At 42.3% G+C, this 20,352-nt stretch overlaps 1 protein-coding gene across 1 annotated transcript in view; it reads left to right on the forward strand.

The window, feature by feature from the left end:
* The first annotated feature begins 1,365 nt into the window (after positions 1 to 1,365).
* LOC141101311 (uncharacterized) overlaps positions 1,366 to 20,352 on the forward strand; it is a 184,258-nt gene continuing 165,271 nt past the window's right edge. The window contains exon 1 of the mRNA XM_073590325.1: positions 1,366 to 1,695. The gene's annotated coding sequence lies outside the window, so the exon portion shown is untranslated. The remainder of the gene's footprint in view (positions 1,696 to 20,352) is intronic.

Raw genomic sequence — 20,352 nt, forward strand, 5'->3', positions numbered from 1 at the left:
GCAGAAGAGAATCAGAGAGTGTGAATGTCGAGGTGTGAGAGGTTTCTCCGGGGAGTGCTGGTTACTGGAACTGGGGTTAGATGAAGAGGGCAGGGATGAGAATGTAAGTAGATGGTGGTCAAATAGGTGGAGATGTGAGATTGTGAGGTTAGATAGTGAGCAGAGGTGAGTGAAAAGAACATCTAATGTATGTCTGTCTGTGTGGGTGGTTTTGGAGGACCACTGAGTAACACCAAAGGATGAAGCAACAATAGGAGTTTGGAGGCCGTCGATGGGGGGATGTCAGTGAGGATGTTAAAAGTCACCCATGATGATGGTGGGAATGTCAGCAGAGAGAAAGTGTATAAGCCAGGTAGAGAAGTAGTCGATAAAGGCAGTGGCCAGAGCCAAGGGATGGTTTATGATGGCCACTTCAAGGTTGAAGAGAGAGTGGATAGGGACAGAAGAAGGGAGTATAAGGGAGGGTAGTGGTGGGATTGGGTTGAAGGTGCAGTTATTATAAAGGAGAAGACCAACTGAGTGTGGGTGAAGTGAAGGCCAGCGTAACATAGCACAGAAGGGGAGGCTGTGTCAGAAGGTGTCAGCCATGTTTTGGTGAGGCCAAGGAAGCATATGTTGCTAAACATTAAGAGGTAGTGAATGACATGAAGCTTATTGCAGATGGAATGGGTGTTCCAAAGAGCTTCAGAGAGAGGGAGCGGTGAAGTGGGGGGGGTCAAGTGAATGGATTTTATATTGGGGGTTTGTGATAGTTTCTAGTAGATGGGGAGTGATAGGAAGGATAAATGATGGGGTAGCACCTGTGGAGGTCCACAATTGAGGGATATGTGCCCTGCAGTTAGGAGAAGCAAAGAGAGAGCAAACAAGTGGCTTGTTTTGTGTTCTTGAAGGATGGTTCTGAGGTTTAGGAGCAGGTCTGCAGATGAGGTCAGAAGGCAAGGAGAAATAAATATCTGTCTGGTAGGTGACAAGGTTTGGATGTCAGTGAAGGAGAGTAAAGATTAGCGGAGCAATCTCTGTAGGGGCATCGACAGTTAGTAAACAGTTGTAGCTCTTACCTTCTGGTCACTTCTGGGACATTTCTGGTATATTTCTAATACTGTATGACATGTATGTATGAACCCGCTCTGCATTACACATTTTGTTGCTAAATTTCCTGGGGCTTTCCCGTCCCTCTGGACTCATTGCCATTTGGCAGAAACATCTCCGTTCACACGACCTGAACTCATTGCAAATCATAGAAATTTCTGCAACAAATCTGCCGCATGTGAATCTGCTCTTATAATGTGCAGCTGCCTTCCCCACACCCCCTTCCCTCCACTCCCACAGGATGAAGCTGCTCACTGCCCAGCACATGGTCTACCAGCACTGCACAGAGGAAGCATGACCCATGCACCGTGCTGGGAAAGTTGAGAGGACTTGTCAGGCCCGGAGACATGCATGGCCCTGATGCATCTCCGCAGCCTGCAGTCAGTGTGCGCCTGTGTCACTCTGGGCAGGGGGGGTGTGCATGTTTGCCTGTCTGTATTCATGTGACGTCAGGCCCTGGTCGACAGCAGAGTGTTGAACTGAGCCGAGCGCGTGCTACAATGAGCACATGGAAGACGATCTTATTATGGATTTATCATTTTTGCAACTTTATTTTCCAACGGATTACGTGATCCCGGGACTAAAGGGGTTAAGGCTCTCCGATGGGTAAGTGTCCGTCCGTTAAGGTAATTCCTTCCTCTATATTATTTTTTCTTTTCCAGGTAGACATGGCTTCCAGAGAACCCAATCTCCCCCTAAATGACAAAAATAACGTCTCGCTTTTCCCGGACACCCATCCGATATTTTTTCATTTTCGCGTAAAAGTCTCCCCCCAAAAAAACCTCGATTGCCCATATCCCATAGCTGTGGCCTAGCACTGATACGTTATATTAATTGAAAGCCCTAATTCGGATATTTTTAACCCTTTGCTGAATTTACCTTCGTATTGACTATACCGTAGCTTGTATAGTGTGTGTGTGTGTACTGTATGTATATATGTGTGTATGCATGCGATATGTCATTGGATATATGTTTATTGATTATGAAAGTAAAAGTAACTATTATGATCGGATCGATCGGCAATAGGAAATCATTTTATAACGGCGGTGTTTTTTTTTCTTTTAACTGACTACAGCGTTAAATAGGATGAAGGTAGCGCCATTAATTTCGGAGCACATGGCATAGAGGGATTGCATGCAAAGCACAGAGTCCGGGGATGTAGATCCACCGAATGCTCTCACCATGATGTTGGGGGGGGGGTCACAGGCTTTCATTAATGTTTGATATGTTATATGTAGTAGGTGTTTTGACATGTATGTAGGTATATGAAAACATTGCACTATGTGTGTGTGTATATATGTGTATACAGTTGTGCTCAAAAGTTTACGTACCCCGGCAGAATTGTTGCTTTCTTGGCCTCTTTTCAGAGAATATCAATGATAACACCAAAACTTTTTCTCCACTCGTGGTTAGTGGTTGGGTGAAGCCATTTATTGTCAAACTACTGTGTTTTCTCTTTTTAAATCATAAAGACAACCCAAAACATAATAATAATCTTTATTTAAATAGCACCAACATATTCCGCAGTGCTTTACAGTTTAACAGTTTCAAACACAACATCCAAATGACCCTGATCAAAAGTTTACATACCCCATTTCTTAATACTGTGTATGTATTGCCCCCTCTAACATCAATGACAGCTTGAAGTCTTTTGTGGTAGTTGTGGATAAGGTTCTTTATTTTCTCAGATGATAAAGCTGCCCACTCTTCTTCGCAAAAAGCCTCCAGTTCCTATAACTTCCTGGGCTGTCTAGCATGAACTGCACGCTTGAGATATCCCCAGAGAGACTCAATGATATTGAGGTCAGGAGACTGAGATGGCCACTCTAAATCTTCACTTTTCTCTGCTGTAAGCAATGACAGATCGACTTGGCTTTGTGTTTTGGATCGTTGTCATGTTGGAATGTCCAATTATGTCCAATGTGCAGCTTGCGGGCTGATGATTGCAAATTTGCCTCCAGTATTTGCTGATAAAGTGCTGCATTCATCTTTCCTTCAACTTTGACCAAGTTTCCTGTGCCTTTGTAACTCACACATCCCCAAAACATCAGCGATCCACCTTCATGCTTTACAGTAGGAATGGTGTTCCTTTCATCATAGGCCTTGTTGACCTCTCTCCAAATGTAACATTTATGGTTGTGGCCAAAAAGTTCCATTTTGGTATCACTCCATATGACCTTGTTCCAGAAGTTTTGAGGCTTGTCTCTGTGCTGTTTTGCATATTGTAGGTGATATACTTTGTGGCATTTACGCAGTAATGACTTTCTTCTGGCGACTCGACCATGTAGCCCATTTTTCTTCACGCGTCTCCTTATTGTGCATCATGAAACAGCCACACGGCTAGATTTCAGAGAGTCCAGTATTTCAACTGATGTTATTTGTGGGTTTTTCTTTGCATCCTGAACAATTTTCCTGGCAGTTGTGGACGAAATTTTTGTTGGTCTACCTGACCGTGGATTTGTTTTTACAGAGCCCCTGATTTTCCATTTGTTAATCACAGTTTGAACGCTGCTTACTGGCATTATGAATACCTTGGACATATTTTTGTATCCATTTCCTGTTTTATACAGTTCAACTACCATTTCCCGTAGATTCGTTGACAATTCTTTTGCTTCCCCCATGACTCACAATCCAGAAACGTCAATGGCTGGATAAAAGATGCAAGAGTCTGTTTGATCCCAGAAACTCACTCAGCTTTTATGCACACACACTGATTACAGGCAAACAGATCACAGGTGAGGATGTTACCTTTAGTAGCCATTCAAACCCATTTGTGTCAACTTCTGTGCATGTTATTAGGCCAAAATCAGTATGTGAACTTTTGATCAAGGTCATTTGGATGTTTTGGGTTGTCATTATGATTTAAAAAGAGAAAACACCATTATTTTTAATATTTAAAGATTCCATAATAACAGGGTCTGTACCACAGGACTGGCGTATAGCAAATGTGTTGCCAATATTCAAAAAGGGGACAAAAACTGAACTTGCCAGTGAGCTTAACCTCTACTGTGGGTAAAATCCTGGAAGGTTTTCTAAGAGATACTATACTGGAGTATCTGAAGAAGAATAACCTCATGACCCAATATCAACATGGGTTTACGAGGGACCGTTCCTGTCAGACTAATCTGATAAGCTTCTATGAAGAGGTAAGTTCTGGACTGGACCAAGGGAATGCAGTGGACGATGTGTACATGGACTTTTCAAAAGCTTTTGATACGGTGCCACACAAAAAGTTGATAAAATTAGAACAATGGGGATAGGGGAAAATATGTGTAGGTGGGTTAAGAGCTTCCTCAGGGATAGGAAACAAACGGTGGTTATTAATGGAGCACACTTGGACTGGGTCACGGTTAGCAGTGGGGTACCACAGGGGTCAGTATTGGGCCCGCTTCTTTTTAACATATTTATTAATGACCTTGTAGGGGGCATAGAGAGTAGAATTTCAATATTTGCAGATGACACTAAACTCTGCAGGGTAATCAATACTGAGGACAATTTTATATTACAGGAGGATTTATGTAAACTAGAAGCTTGGACTGATAAATGGCAAATGAGCTTTAATGGGGATAAATGTAAGGTCATGCACTTGGGTAAAATGAACAAGATGTATAATTATGTGCTTAATTGTAAAACACTGGGCAAAACTGTCACTGAAAAAGGCCTGGGTGTATGGGTGGACGACAAACTCACATTTAGTGGCCAGTGTCAGGCAGCTGCTGCAAAGGCAAATAAAATAATGGGATGCATTAAAAGAGGCATAGACGCTCATGAGGAGAACATAATTTTACCTCTATATAAGTCACTAGTGCGACCACACTTAGAATACTGTGTACAGTTCTGGTCTCCGGTGTATAAGAAAGACATAGCTGAACTGGAGCGGGTGCAGAGAAGAGCGACCAAGGTTATTAGGGAACTGGGGGGTCTGCAATACCAAGACAGGTTATTACACTTAGGGTTATTTAGTTTGGAGAATCGAAGGCTTAGGGGTGATCTTATTACAATGTATAAATATATGTGGGGACAGTACAAAGACCTTTCTAATGATCTTTCTACTCTTAGACCTGTGACGGGGACAAGGGGGCATCCTCTACGTCTGGAGGAAAGAAGGTTTGAGCATACTCACAGATGCGGATTCTTTACTGTAAGAGCAGTGAGACTGTGGAACTCTCTGCCATGTGATGTTGTAATGAGTGATTCCCTACTAAAATTTAAGAAGGGACTGGATGCCTTTCTTGAAAAGTATAATATTACAGGGTATATACACTAGTTTCCTTAATATTGCATTGATCCAGGGAGCTAGTCTGATTGCCGTATGTGGAGTCGGGAAGGAATTTTTTTCCCCAATGTGAAGCTTACTGTTTGCCACATGGGGTTTTTTTTTGCCTTCCTCTGGATCAACATATTAGGGCAAGTTAGGACAGGATATGGGTTGAACTAGATGGACTTAAAGTCTTCCTTCACCCTTAATAACTATGTTACTACGTAAACACAGTAGTTTGACAATAAATGGCTTCACCCAACCACTAACCATGAGTGGAGAAAAGGTTTTTGTCAAGGTTCCACCTTTCAGGGTGTCTGGGATGCAGTTACTGACAGCTTTGCCGTCCAATCCAGTACAGTGGCGTGCTGAAGCTGTCAGTGCTTTGACAGCATGGCCATCCAGTCTGGTTCAGGGGCGTGCTGAGCTGTCAGTGTGTTTTTTTTTTTTTTTAATTTCTTTATTAGATGATTTGACATATTAATATGCAATCAAATATACATCAGAAACCATACATTATATGCATATATCTTGAAAATACAATGTTGCTCTCATCCGCTTTCAATTTAACCTTTTGAATGTTGCAACACTACTTCATTCGAACCATATATAGAACTAGCGATGAAACTATAAACAAATATTATGACCTCAAGATCCCCAAGTTAGCTGTCAGTGTGTTTATTGGCAGCTGGACTATCCAATCTGTGACTGGGAGGCATCGGCTGTCTCAGGTGTTCACTATCCCAGGTAATGGCCATCTCTACTTAACTGAGCAGCTTCTCCCAGACCACTGCCAGACGTACTTTCATTTTGTGAGGTTTGTGCTTTGTGCTTCCTTTGCTTTGAGTTCTGTATGCTTGATCTGTTGCCTGACCTTGGACTTCGTTCTGACCATACGCCTGTTTAACCCTTTCAGCTCTGATCCGTTATCCTCCCTGTACTCTGACCTTGGAACATTAACTGACTACAATTTTGTCTCTTCCTTCTGTTTATGATGTACCCTCCTGGCTTCTGACCTTGGACTCTCTGTCCACTCTGATTCACGGCAGAGAGAAATTATGATGTTGGGAATCGGGAGTTACTTGCTGTCAAATTGGCCTTTGAGGAATGGAGGCATTTTATAGAGGAGGCGGTTCATCCAGTTACGGTGATCACGGATCACAAGAATTTAGCTTACATTGAATCGGCTAAAAGGTTAACTCCTAGAAAGGCCAGATGCTCCTTGTTTTTCTCTTGATTTAATTTTTCTATTACATTCAGGCCAGGGTCTAAAGCCCCCATTACACATAGCGATATCGCTAGCAATATCGCTGTAACATCACCGATTTTGTGACGTTATAGCGATATTGCTAGCGATATCGCTACATGTGATACCTCCGACCAGCTCCCCCACTGCTCATCACTGATCGCGCGAGAAGGTCCTGGACCGTTTCTCGTCATCAGGTAAGAATGTGAAAGGTGATGCTTTCTCTCGTAGTCTAGACTCCATTTCTCCTCCAGAAACCCCCATCCTCCATTATTCCTCAGGGTATTGTGATGTCTATGGTAACTTTGGAGCTGGAAGAAGAGATTCGTAAAGCCCAGTTGTTGGCTCTTTCTACTTCCCCAGGGTCCAAATTATTTGTGCCTGTGTACCTAAGGTTGCGGGTGTTACAGGAATTTCATGATTTCATTTTAAGTGGCCATCCCGGGGTATACTGCCACAAGGAAAGCCATCACTAGGCTTTTTTGGTTACTATCCATGCATGAGGATATTAAAGATATTGTATCTGCTTGTGAAGTCTGTGCACGCGCCAAAGTCAGTCATAGCCGGCTGGCTGAGGAATTGGTTTCATTGCCTATTCCAGAAAGACCATGGACTCATTTGTCCATGCATTTCTTTACAGATTTGCCTCTGTCTGATGGGAAGTCTGCTATCTGGGTGGTAGTTGATCGATTCAGCAAACAAGCTCATTTTGTTCCTTTGTCAGGATTATCTAATGCGGAGACACTCCAGGTTGTTTATTTCACATATTGTAAGGTTACATGGGATCACTCTGAACATTGTGTCTGATAGGGGAGTACAATTTGTCTCTAAATTTTGGAGAGCTTTTTGCAATAAACTAGGGATTGACTTGTCATTTTCATCTGCTTATCACCCTGAAACCAGTGGTCAGACTGAGAGGACAAATCAATCTTTGGAACAAATTTTAAGGTGCTTTGTGGCAGCACGACAGGAGGACTGGTCTTCGTTTTTACCTCGCGCTGATATTGCTTTCATCAGTCGAGTAAATCAATCTACCAGAACCTTACCATTCTTCCGTAATTATGGTTTTCATCCCCATTTTCTAGGATTAGTTCTGAATGCCCTGGGATGGAGGTCACTGTGCAGAGACTTGGGGATGTCTGGAGGGAGGTTCAGAAGAATATTGGGACTGCCAAGATTCGCCAAAAACGTAAGGCCGATAGAAGAGGGTCGGGGGTCTTGCTTTTCAGATTGAGGATAAGATTTGGTTGTCGTCTAGGAACATTAAACTTAAAGTGCCGTCAGCAAGGTTGGGTCCAAAGTTTATTGGTCCATATGAGATACTAGAGGTGGTAAATCCTGTGGCATTTAGGTTATAGCTTCCTCCATCCCTTTAATAAATCCCCATTAAAGGAGTATGTCTTTTCTGCATTGTCTTCCTCATCCCCGCCTCCTCCGATTTCAGTTGACAGTGGCCTGGAATATGAGGTTCAGAGGGTTGTAGATTCTCAGAGGGTCCGTAATTCCCTCCAGTACCTCATCCACTGGAGGGGATACGGACCAGAGTAGTGATCCTGGGTCCCTGCTCCAGATGTGAAGGTCAGTCGGTTAGTCAGGGCCTTCCATCTAAAATTTCCTGGGAAGCCTGGGGGTCCGGTGGCCCCCCTAGAAGAGGGGGTACTGTCATGGCTCCACCCCTCAGAGTGTTTGGGATGCAGTTACTGACAGCTCGTTTGTCCAATCTGATACAGGGGTGTGCTGAAGCTGTCAGTACTTTGATTGACAGCATGGCCATCCAGTCTGGTTCAGGGGCGCGCTGAGCTGTCAGTGTGTTTATTGACAGCTCGACTAGCCAATCTGTGACTGGGAGGCGTCGGCTGTCTCAGGTGTTCACTATCCCAGGTAATGGCCATCTCTACTTAACTGAGCAGCTTCTTCCAGACCCCTGCAAGACATACATTCATCTTGTGAGGTTTGTGCTCTGTGCTCGCCTGTGCCTTGTGTTCTGTTTGCTTGATCTGTTGCCTGACCTTGGACTTCGTTCTGACCATTCGCCTGTTTAACCACCAGCTCTGATCCGTTATCCTCCCGGTACTCTGACCTTGGAACGTTACCTGACCTCGCTTTTGTCTCTTCCTTCTGTTTATGACGTCCCCTCCTGGCTTCTGACCTTGGACTCCCTGACCACTCTGACTCACTGCTTAGCGTGAGAAGTGACTAGCCTCACAGTTTTGGTCTTATCATTCATATTCTCTTAAAAAAGGCCAAGAAAGCAAAAATTCTGCCGGGGTGTATAAATGTTTGAACACAACTATATATACACACGCTATGGCTATTTAATCCGAATAAGAGAGGCCACTACGCAACTTGTTTAGAGGTCCGTAAAGCGCAAGCCGTCATTGTGTAGCCACCATCGCTAACATGGCGGTCTGTGTTTTATGGACCTCCAAACCAGTCACGTAGAGGCTACTCTAATTCGGTGGGAATTGCCATAGCCTCTATAATATATGGCATTTCAATTTTTCTTCCTTGCCTTGCAAATGCTATAACTTTATTTTCAATCACTAGAGTTCTTACAATATTAAATATTGTGATATTTTATTCGGTCACATGATTACTTATACAGCGATGCCAATTATGTTAATTTTTTTAGGTTATGTTTACATTCTAGGAAACGGGAGTAATATTACATTTTGTCTTTTTAAGAATTTATTTTTTTCTTTTTTTTTTACACTGTAATACTGTAATAGTGCAGTGTATTGTAAAACTGCCAGTTTCCTATGAAGTCTAGCCGCAGGTGTACTTACAAGGCAGCCTTCAGTAGGCCTCCTCACTGCCATGACAATGCCATTGGCTGTCGTGTTGTGATGGGAAAGGCGATGGGCTTAATGAATGACACCTCCCCCCATTTACAACCCGTTTACATGCCACTGTCATAAAGGATGGCTCCATCTAAGGGGTTATTATACTATGGTCTGAGCACTTAGTCTCAGGAGCTCCCGGCTATGACTCAGGCTCAGTTCCTGAGCCCGATTCATACATATCAGTCGTATATGTAAGGTGGATGCCACCCATTGATGATTGGGCCTACACACACGGTGGGCCTCATCACTGAGAGGTTCGTCAGGCATGACGTTATGCGAGGCCTAATGATCAGTCCCATGGCTGGGCCAGAATTACATTGCTTTATTCCCTGCCTTGTGGCCATGATGTAGGCTTCACTGTACTGGTATGACATGAAGAGGTTAATGATGTCATGTGACAGTGTTCTAACGAGCTCATTACCATGGACATATGTAAAACGGTTCATATTTTGAATGTTTTTGTTGTAAGAGGTGCCGCAATGGATAAATCAGAGCTCCGGAGTATTTCAGTAGAGGACCGCAGTGATCGTGGCCCAGCGGGACCGGGCTGCGTGTGACATGGCCAACGTCTGCTGGATGGAGTGCCTTATTCCATATGGAATGGGGTCCCCCGATGTTTCCTGTTGTCACTACTTTGAAATGATATCTCACCCAGCATGACGTAAAAAAAACAGGTCACCCCGATCATATGCCCAGTGCTGACTATAGACTTCCACAATTTCCAATCTCCAGGACCACATACAGCGACTTTTCAGATGGCCTCCGAGCAATGTTTTTGTGCAGACACGGATGACTCCCCCCACACAACCCTACTTTACACATCACCTTAGGCCCCCCAACCTTGCTCCACTAGGTCCTTTCGATTGCCAAGGTTTGCACCAATACTAGCCACAATGGCCCAGGTTCCTCCGTCCCCACAAAAGACCGATCCTACTAAGGTGATGCAATGAATGTATTTTTTGTTGCATTGCTTTCAGTCTCCCTTTTTTCTTTTAAGCTTTGTATCCCTCGATTAAAGGCACTGTGGATATATCGGGAACAGGTACTGCGTTACCATGGAAACGACAAATTATCACACAATAGGCCTAAAAATTAACTGCATTAAAAAAACCTTTTTTTTTTCTTTTTTACAAGTAGAAATGCTCCTAAAACGGTATCAATCCACAAAGCTTTTACTACTTAGCTGTAGACAATTTTTTTTTTTTTTTTGCGATTTTGGTGTTTGGAAGACAAGAAGGAGTAATACATAAGGTACGGTACTTTTTTTTTGGTCAACAGCCTTATGAGGGTTTATTTTTTGCAGGGTGCGTTCTAGTCTCTAAGAACATCATTAACCATAAGGGTTAATTAATTTGATAGTTTGATAGATGGTGATGGCTTAGTATTAAAAATAATAATATGGCTTTTTTTTTTTTACAATTTTTTATTTTATTTTTTTGGATAGGAGAAAAAAAGAATATTTTTTGGGTTGTTTTTTTTTTAAATACTTTTTAAAAACTTTCTTTTAAATCTCACTTCTTTAGTCCCGATAAATGTCTTAAACCTTGAATCCCTTGTACAATACATTGCAATTCTTCAGTACAAATAATAGTCTCCTATGAATCTCTAGAGGCCTGTGACTGAGCTTTACACAAGCACCAAGATGGCGGTTGTAGGGTTCTTCATAGGGTTCCCGGCTGAAATGATAACTTCTAAGCAGGACTGTGGAGTCGGTAAGCCAAACCTCCGACTCCTCAATTTCCATGACTCCGACTCCACGACTCCGACTCCCTCATACCAGGGCTCTGGAGTCGGTAAGCCAAACCTCCGACTCCTCAATTTCCATGACTCCGACTCCCTCATACCAGGGCTCTGGAGTCGGTAAGCCAAACCTCCGACTCCTCAATTTCCATGACTCCGACTCCCTCATACCAGGGCTCTGGAGTCGGTAAGCCAAACCTCCGACTCTTCAATTTCCTTGACTCCGACTCCCTCATACCAGGGCTCTGGAGTCGGTAAGCCAAACCTCCGACTCCTCAATTTCCTTGACTCCGACTCCCTCATACCAGGGCTCTGGAGTCGGTAAGCCAAACCTCCGACTCCTCAATTTCCTTGACTCCGACTCCCTCATACCAGGGCTCTGGAGTCGGTAAGCCAAACCTCCGACTCCTCAATTTCCATGACTCCGACTCCATGACTCCGACTCCCTCATACCAGGGCTCTTGAGTCGGTAAGCCAAACCTCCAACTCCTCAATTTCTATGACACCGACTCTGACTCCACCAAAATGGGCTCAGACACCGACTCCACAGCCCTGCTTCTAAGCGCTTCTGATCAGCTTGGGTCTGACACCCAGCACACCCACTGGTCAGGTGTTACTCGTGTCAGCGGCAGCCACGGACCTAAGTGCCCACTTGGGTAGCTGATCTGTCTTCTGATGGTGGCCGCGGACGGGGACTGCACAGCCCCCGAGCATAATACGTTTTATTTATTACGCGTTGCTCATATAGCGCCATCATATTCTGTAGCACATTACAGACATCATCATACACCCTCAAATGCTCTATGACGGAAAATAGAATTAGCAGCTGCTGACTGACTGCAGCCTTTTAGTATTCCATCAAAGTGGAGGTCCGCTGATTGGCTACAGCGGTTACATGATATAACAATGTCACCTAACCGCCAGGAAAGAATTGCTAGAGTGGCGCTGGTCCTAGAGGTAAATATGCAATTTTTTTCCACTTTTATTTAATTCTCCCTCAGATGAAGCAGTCTGGGTGAAACAATGATGAATGTGCTCCGCAGTATATGGAGCTTCAAATAAGCCAAGCTGCTTCCCTATATGTGACGGACAGCCGTTGCAACAGTCAACCTCCATTTATGATTTCCGATTGCGTACCTCTGTAGACCTTTCACTCACTCACTTGACTTCTCATCAAGCTGGGGGTGTACAGTATTTAAAAGTGCGTCCTCATGGTGCGAAGCCATTGGGTTGCCAATTCGTTTAATCAGCGTTAAAATTAAATTAGGGCTTGTCCTCAAAGAGTGTCATTCAGAAGATAGTACAGAAACTGAAAATTAGGGTATCATCAATCCCTTCCCATGGCGGAGGCCGTTCGAAAATGTTTCAGGACACAATTGGTGATGTGCATCTGTGCATCACGTCTATGAATTCTTTGAGACGTGTAGCCCAGGAGACTGGAAAATCTTATTCCACATGTCAAAGAACTTTAGAAAGGGCAAAATTGCAAGCATATCATGTCACCGTCATTCAGGAGCTCAAAGCAAGAGATGTAGAGAAAAGTGTCAGATACAGGCAGTGGTTTCAGGCATCTGTGAGGGACAACAAAGGAATATTGGACATCACATGGTTCTTTCGGTGACACATGGTTCCATTTTGTTAACTCTCAAAACATTCGTCTATGGACCACTGAATATCCCTTTGCCACTTCCCAAAAACCACTCCATGATCAAAAAGTTTATGCATGGCACACGATATCTCGCTTGCTCATCATAGGCCCCATTTTCTTTGACACCTCCAAGAACAACGATGTTTGCCTGGATATTTTTGAATAGTTTGTGAATCAATTAGATGATCATGCTTTAACCGAAGTTTACTTCCAGTAAGATTGAAGAATGTGTTGCACTTTGGCAAGGAGCATGGCTGAAATTGAGGGTTTTTCCCAGGAACAGGGTAATTTCAAAGTGGCCTTGGCCAACATGGTTGCTAGATCTGGCACCACCAGATCTTTTCCTTTGGGGTATGTTGAAAGTAAAAGTCTATCGGCACAAGTCTCGTACTGTGGAAGGTTTCAAAAATATCAAAAGTTAAATTGATGCTATTCCTCCCCCAATAAATTTGATGACCCATTCAAGAACATGAAGCTCCATATTGTAATGTGTCTAGCAGTAAGAGCAGATCACTTCAAGTATTGCATATTTTTTTGTGGGAGTTCAGATTGCCAATATTGCACAGTATTTGGGGTCCTCTTTCGAGTGAATCTAGCTGTAGCTATCATTGCTTACCCTGAATAGGTCCACAATAAGATTTCTTAAGTTTTATTTGCGACTCTTCTTTGAAATAGACTCCAGTGGCGAGTGGCTCCAATGTCACCTACAGACAGGATTGTCTTCTTCTAAAATGTAGGACCCTTTCATGTGTCAGAGCCTGGGCCCATCCAGAAAGGATTATCTGGTAGTCCAGTCTGACTTTTTATGTAGGATTTGTTTTATTTTTTAGCTACTCGCAGAGCGTCTGGCCCATTGAGGGAATCTTGAGTGGGCAATTCTCCTACATGACTTTGAAACGCCCTTATACAAAACGTGTTGATAGGGGACGATGATGAATACATATCTGCTGAGGTGCATCATACTGGCAACTATGATGAGATATAACCACACTTGAGTTATAACACAATCTCTGGCCATTATATGACTTGTTTCCTACATTTTCACCAGTTATCTCCTCTGCAGGCTTTAGCTTTTAATTTGCAGTTGACTCTGAACTAGTGTGTGGAGACTAGCTGCTATGATGTCTCCCATACACAGCCCACACATGCAAAAGGGATTTCTGCTCTTAACTCCTTAGTTGGAAAACAGAGAGAAGCAGCAGCAACAGCTGGAGGACATTATACAGAAAGTATTGTGCTGTGTAGATGTGAATCCAGCTCTTAAGTGATTGTTAGAAAGTTCAGCATAATCTTTCTGTCTCTCCCTCTGCTCTTCATTAACCACATCTCCTCCCCTCTTTGTAGAGTAAAATAAGGGCTGTATTCTAATACCTCACTTTGCTGTCAGTCTGCATAATGTTGGGCTTTATGGCGTGACAGTCAATCACCTTGCATCTTTATTTCTCCATCATTGGTGTTCCTACCCACTGCACTGCTTTGAATAGTTGTATTTATTTACTTGATTGCTTTCATGCTACATTAGGCGAGACCTCTTGGTCATATGCTCTTGTTGCCTCCCACATCTTTTCATTGGTCTTTCACTATGACTCGATTGTTTAGGGGACTTTCTCTTCCAGTCTGCATGTCTAGACAGATATGCATATGTTCATTCAAATTTGATGTACTTTGTACCTTGAACTTTAAAAAAAAGCAATACCTTACCTGTTAAAACCCATACTATAGTCCAGTGAAAACAAAAATTATTGGGTAGTAGGAACTTTTGAGCTGCCTTTGGATTTCGGTGTTGGGTGTAATGCATCCTCAACATCTTCTATGGGTTTTGATTTCTGAAACTAATGGACAGATGACTTTAGAGGTCCTTTAGCCCAACAAAGGCCAAGTTTGAGGATTTTAGAACCCACAGAAATGGCCACAGAAAAGCCTCACATATCACATACAAGCAGTGGCACTCCATCAGGTCATTCTTCCATCTCTATTGCACGTCCTCTCCATTGACTTACAGCACCACCATTCTGCTATGGAGCATGGAGACCTTTGGGCCTTTCAGCTACAGGGGTCCGTACAACCCCTGTTCCTATGACACTAAAGACCTATGATCTTAAAGTGTTAATGTTTACCCATCTGTGGATTTTCAATACTAAAAGGGTTAATTGATTGAAATTCAACAAATAAATGAAGGTATCTAGACGGCGGGAAAAAATGGATAATGCAGCCCTGTTCTCAGTGACTTAGTTCTTACTGATTTCCAATTAAGTCTGTATACGAGAATGTGACTTTGGGCAGGGATCCAGTTCAGGACGTATTGTTACTTTTCCAGATCGGATGCCAAAAATCTTTATTTTTACCTTCTTTCTCCAGTTTTGGAATAGAAGATGGGTTTACGGATGTTACGACCTTGGCTGAGGTATTACTTGAAAGCGGGGCTACCACACTTCATCATGGGGCTTCAGTAGACGATGAGTAATTGACAACTTTTCTTCCCACAAGGCTCTCCTACATATATAAAGCTTCTTGATCTACAGTGACTACTATCTAGAGTTAGTTCTGTTCGGGGAGAGTAATAATTAATAACCCAAGATCTGGGAGAGTAAGAAGGAGCTTGGATGCCCTTGAACTTTGGTACAAAAGTTACTTGTAGGCATACGTCCTCCATAGATGTTTATACCACATTTACAATAATTCTAGGAAATATATTTATCTATATTTGTAAAATTAGTCTGCAAATTACTTCCCCTTCAGAAGGTAAAAAACATGCCTCTAGTGTCATCTATTTGAGGTAGCTACCCTGAAGCAATCTTTCCAGGGTCTTCTATGCGTTGACATTGACTTATGGGGTAGATACCTCAATTGATGGTACTAGTGATATTTTTTTCTTAATTCTGGAGAAGAACCAATTTTTACTTTTTTTTTCTTTTCCCCATGGCCTGTAAGACTCCATAACATCTTAACGCCATGTGTCTTCAAAGAGTCCTCCCTTAGAGTTTGCATCGTAGAAAAAGTCATTATCCTGCAATATTATTGGTCTGAATTGATTATTGTCCCTTAATTTCTGGGAGCTCGGTTATGATAGTTGTCTTTACCTTTTCTATATGTATGGTGCTAATGAGATATATTGGGATTATGAGTTCCTAAAACCAGCAAATAATGATTTGCAATCAGTCTGAAGAACATTTCAATCTGTTGGTCATTTTTGTATGAAGTGGAAACCTCATGTTGACTTGGTCAAGGTTTCCATGTTTTTTTCCTCATTGCTCATCCCATTTTCTTATTGCCTAGGTTGCAACTTCCATAGTTATAACATCTAGTAGCTCTACTAAAGGAATCCTGATTTTATGCTAGAATCTAGGAAATTAGCAAAAAAAAAAAAGCGTTGCCCAAAGTAAAGAATGCTCAAAAGCAGGGACATGTGATAAGTTGTCCAAACATTGTGACCCCCAACAATATATAGAAGGAAAGGGCTGTGAAACACATTGGGGCATGTAAGCTTAACAAAGTTGTTGGGACCCTTCTCCATGAGCCAGAATTAAGTGTAGTGCCTACTCTGGTGGACTCAATCATTCATAGACTACATGCATGGAATTTTATCCGAATGGCCACCAAAAATTCAGATTTTTGGTTGAATATAGCTTATTATCGCAACATTGACTGTTTGTCTAAGGTCTAGGAAGTCAGATCGACATGGCAGATTTATTTTAAAAATGGCTTTTCTTTGATGTGAGAGAGGCCTGTGAGATGTCTCCAGGAATGTCTAGGATGTTCCTGGAAAAAAAATGAAGACTGCCCAAACTCCTAGTAGAAAAAGCAAGTCTCCAAGGTACCGCATAAACCTCTTGTAGGTCCATGTGCCCTCATTGCTTTCTTTTGCCATGACATGTGGGTGTTGCACCTTCAGATTTGGCCCTTTCGTCTACTCGACAAAAAATTAGATGGTACGAATGAGGAGTGACCTATCCCAAATGAGGAGTATTTATGCAAAATAGAAAAGGAATTTATAAATGGATAGTCCAGTTGGGCAATTTCAGTCTATTGATGTCCAGAATAGAGCTCAGATGTTCTCGGCTCAATGACCCTCACCCATGATAACTTCTGACGTGACGACCTCCACTGGACTAGAATTTTCTTTATAACTGATCTTGATCTTCTGGACAACTCAAGGCTTCAATGTTTAGCAAATAGCATAAAAGAGATGCCTCATTTCATAACTTGGAACAGTAATAGTTAAATATTTCCTGGTTGTTTTCGAGGAAAAGATTCTTGTACCAGGACCAACATTTTACAGATGTTCAGCAGCTTTTTACGGAGATTTGCAAGGTTGCATTTCGCAGAACTGTGAAGGGTTTGACCCTAAGATATAAGACATAGAGTCAAGTCTTATTTTCTGCCGATTGTGCCAGGATACTTATCACATTGGGTCACGTCCGAGAGGTGGAGCACCAAAATGCGGCACCCATAGTCATCTGGAGGGCATTGCTGAACTTCTGTATGACTCTGATTATATACGGAGGAACACACTCATTTTTCTTTGAAAATTTTTCTTTCATATGAATCCAACATAAAAATTGTGCTGCTCCTAAGCGCCTTTTGATAGAGGTTCTCTTTCTAAGTAGCCTTTCTGTGAGTCCCTTGTTGATTCTTGGAATGGGGCCAAAGAAAGCCGAGGAACCTCTTCATCCTCTTTTGCTCCATTTGGCGTTTTTGGAAGTAACGTGGTCAGCCATTGACTATAATTGAAGCCAACTTGAGAGGAAGTGGTACAGCTCTTTCCTAAATCCTCTACTGTTGTGGCCCAATTGGCATGTGGGTCCCAACAATAGGACTTCTTAGTGATATGCCACCTATGTGTGCGTACATTGGGTAAGTAATGACATCCAACCAACTGACCCTCCTGTTCCTTGACATCTGATATTGAGGAAATTCATGATCCCCTCCCCCATACACATTATATGAAGGTAGAATTTCCCAATGTAACTATATTTTTGTATTCGTTATCTCTAGTGTATAATCTTGTGGTAAGACCAGCGGGATGATGGGGGTTGTATGCAAGCATTGATGTCAATCGTCAATATTGCATTTGGGTAATTTGCCGGGGTGATATAAGTTCATCATCATTAGCCGATAGTTTGACTTCCTCTGGTAAATATAGGTGGAAATGTTTGCTCTCTTTATTGATCAGTAAATATATTATCTAGAAGGGAAGTTGTCCTCTCCTTCCAAATCTAGTTTGGCCGCTCCTTATCAAGACGCCTGGTCTATGGCCATTGTGTGGATATGGACATGAAAGCCTCAGATAATCCGACCACTCCCAGCCGCCTATCAAACTGGAGTAAGTGCTACCTGAAACAAATAAGTGCATATACTCAGTAATGACCCCAATGAACACTTGACCAGGTCCATAATGGGTCCTCGTATCTCCACTCATGGATGATGTTATCTCTCGTCATTAGTACAGCTGTAAAATCCCCTCTACCGATGACTGAATGAACCCAGAGAAGGAAGAAGGTTGGTCTTGCACTAAAATGAACTCTCTTGTGACAGATTTCTTCACTACTTGTGATATCTGATGTGGCCCTCACCCCTCAATAAAGGATGCCAGAGAAGATGAGGATCGGGCAGCTTGAATTAATAGTCCTCATCCAAAAAAAGAAGTGTTCAAATCAGGGACATACAGGGCTGTGCAAATGATTTTTTGGCGATGTGGTTTAAAAAAATGTTGCAAAGTATTAACACTAAGTATTATTGGTTTATTAATTATCAAAATCCAAAATGCAAAGTGAATCAGCAAAAGAGAAAACTATATCCCATCAATATTTGGTGGCCGCCCGTCGCCTCCATCACTTCTTCTCGGTCACTTGCACACAGTTTTTGAAGGAACTCGTCAGAAGGTTGTTCCAAACATCTTGGAGGACTGACCCCAGATTTTCTGTGGATGTCACTTGTTCAGATCCTTCTGTCTCTTCATGAGATCCCAGACAGACTGGATGATGTGAGATCAGGGCTCTGTGCGGCCGGATCATCATTTCCAGGACGTCTTGTTCTTCTGTACACTGAAGATCGATCTTAACCCATTAGTGACCACCAATATGTCTTTTTTACTGTCCTGAGATATAAGAGAATAGCATCCCTTGATGGGTGAAAATGACAACCTGCTGAATCAACCATGAACGATATTGGCAGCGACCAAGGCCATTTATACCCCTTTTAAATGCCTCTGTCAATAGTGACTGCAGCATCTAGATGGTTATCAGAGAGGGAGCTCCCTCTTTAACCTCTGAGAAGGTTATTGTGTGGTCCTGATGCTTTGCCATGAGAATCCAAGACCAAGTAATGTCCCTGGGGTCTGCCAGCTATAGTTTGCAACATTTCAGTGGTAAAAATAAATTTTTTAATTCCTTTCACGCCACTTTGTCTTCATTCCTGAAAAGCATGTGACGAGTTAATTAAGTAGCTGACTGCAATTTTTAATATTTTGAGGGGCACTGTTTTTAAATCGATATCACTTTTGGGGGTTTCCCAATATATAGGACCCTCAAAGTCACTTCAAAACTGAATAGGTCGCTAAATAAATAAATGCAATAATTGCCCAATTGTGAAAGTCCCTACATGTGCTAATGAAGGGTTAAATGACTATACCTGAGAGCGGCAGGCACCCCGACGCGCGTTTCGCACTGAGCTTTATCCAGGGGATATTTGCCTCTCCTCTTTGCACTAGTCACTTTTTGCACATGCACCTTATATAAGTGATATTTTCATGCTGGGAAGCACTTTTTTGCTCCTTATATCTTTGACTGGCATCTGATTTTTACAATACTTGGAACATTCTTTTATGCCGATTTGTAAATCTCTTTTGTGCAATAGATATATATTATGATTATTCTATACCATGAACTTTTTTTTGCGGCTTTTACTTGTATTGCTGTCCCTGTCTATACTATTGCTGCATTAATGCATTATACTAATTGAAATCAAATATTTGAATATTTTTGGTAAAAAATGTCCCTGTTTTTCTCGGATTTCGCTAAATAAATAAGTTTTGTAAATTTCCTTGGGAAAAAAAAGAAAAATAATTTCTACAATTTTTAAACCTTCTACCAACCTAACAAAGTACAAGAACATTTTATAAATGGTGCTGATGTAAAGCAGACCTGAGGGAAATGTTCTCTGTTAACTATTTTGTGTGGTCGGACTAAGTGGATTATAGGGATAAACATTCAAAGTTTGAAAATTGCTAATTTTTGGGATTTTTTTTTTTTTTTTTTTTTTACAAATGTTTGATATTTTCATGGTGTAAGAAAAAAAACAAAAACACAGGTAGATTGGACTTCAGCAGTGCAGAATATTTCAGGAAAGCGGTGTCCATCACCTGTCCATCGCAAAATTATGACATTCTTAGTTTATCCCCTTTTTCTGTAAAACTGTATGTGCTTCTCCTTTTTCTTGAACCTACAGATGTGTGGGTGCCCACCTCAGTGAGCGGGGCCCCAGGCCCAGGGGTCTTGCATTTCTCACAGCAGAGTGTTGTGTGGGTGCA

Source organism: Dendrobates tinctorius, unplaced genomic scaffold, assembly GCF_039654945.1.
Source record: "Dendrobates tinctorius isolate UK_male_01 unplaced genomic scaffold, ASM3965494v1 ptg000116l, whole genome shotgun sequence".
NCBI lineage: Eukaryota > Metazoa > Chordata > Amphibia > Anura > Dendrobatidae > Dendrobates > Dendrobates tinctorius.